Source organism: Aplidium turbinatum, chromosome 14 (genome assembly GCF_918807975.1).
Source record: "Aplidium turbinatum chromosome 14, kaAplTurb1.1, whole genome shotgun sequence".
In the NCBI taxonomy this organism is placed as follows: domain Eukaryota; kingdom Metazoa; phylum Chordata; class Ascidiacea; order Aplousobranchia; family Polyclinidae; genus Aplidium; species Aplidium turbinatum.
In genome coordinates, this window is record NC_137485.1 from 21,781,759 (window position 1) to 21,783,247 (window position 1,489).

The window sequence follows — 1,489 nt, forward strand, 5'->3', positions numbered from 1 at the left end:
GTTTTGATGTTAAAATGTGCTGTTTTGATGTACATACATACATAGTAGGGTGTTTCATTTTTTCACCATTTTTGAAATTCAAAATGCCTGGGGTCCCATCTGGTGGTATTTGGGGAAAAAAGTTTATACCCCAATTTTTTTTCAATTATGACGTCATATTGAGGTGGTCCACGAGGTTTGAAATTTTTGGGCCTCAAAATCTCGAAATTTGGCCGTATCTCCGGAACCGCTCATCATAGATCGACAAAATTAGTATCAAAATGCGCAGAAGGGTCGGTTTCCTATACCTGATGTAGAGAATATTAAGGTCTATCTGCTTCAGAAAAAAAGTTATTTCAAAAAATCTGATTTTCGGTCTATTTTCTCCTGATGAACAGAGATCAGGTGATCAAGATAAAAGTTTTTCTGTATTTTTCCACTCTTGAAAGCTGTTATTGCGTAATAATAGTTGGTGTTAAGGTTTCAGTACTGCGCTTGTCTAGTCTTGCTACCTGGTTAAGCAAAGCCCCATCTTGCATTGCTCCGGGACCCTTCTTGGCGCCGTCCATAAAAGAAATGACATGGGAAAGATCTGATATATATATTTCGTTTATGTGGAACATGCATAGGGTATGAATATCATAGGGTATGAATATCATGACCAACTTCATCATTAAAATAATTGACCAGTCGAGTATTGACTCCGGACTTTTTTCCTGTGTTGAGAGCAGTCGTATCAGCCATGACTGAATATACTTGGGATAGGTGAACTCTGCAAGCCTACTGGATGATGGTGCCAAAATCAGTTCTGCAGTGACCGACACACTTTTGGGAAAAGATTTAACAGCAAGCACACTTTCGTGTTTTATACCATTATTATCATCACCAAGTTGACCCAAGAAAACGTATCTATCTATTTTATCGACAACGCGCCAATCATAACATAACTGCATGGCAGAAGCTGAGTTGAGAAGGTTCTCACTTTCCATCAGAGATTTTTCTCTCGTTTTTTGTTGTTGGCGGTATACTGTCGAAGGTGATGCAGCATTGCAGCTACTTGATCTTTTCCAAGAACCGATCTCATAAGATCTGACTGCTGGCGTACCGAAGTCATCCTACGATCAGCAAGTACACAACTTCTATCATTTATGGAAAAAGAATGTACTTTCTTGTACACTTTTCCCCAAACAGCTGGTTTCAGAGGCTTGTATTCCTTATCATCTTCCCAATTTATGTCACCATCAGAGTCGCTTTCGCTACTGTGTAGACATCTAACTACTTCATGTATTTTTCTCTGTTTCAAACATAGTAGTGCCGATGCATTGGCAGATTGTATGCCAGAAGTGCTAGGTTTCTCTGTTTGCTAAACACTGGAATACCAGCTTTGTTCCATATGCCAACTACATCTTTCAGCAGTTCATCTTTTAAATCTTTGAAATGGGGTATTTTGTTCAAAAACTTAGGATTAGTTTCGGCTACTTTCTTCCTCAAGTAAAAATAGTGACTGACT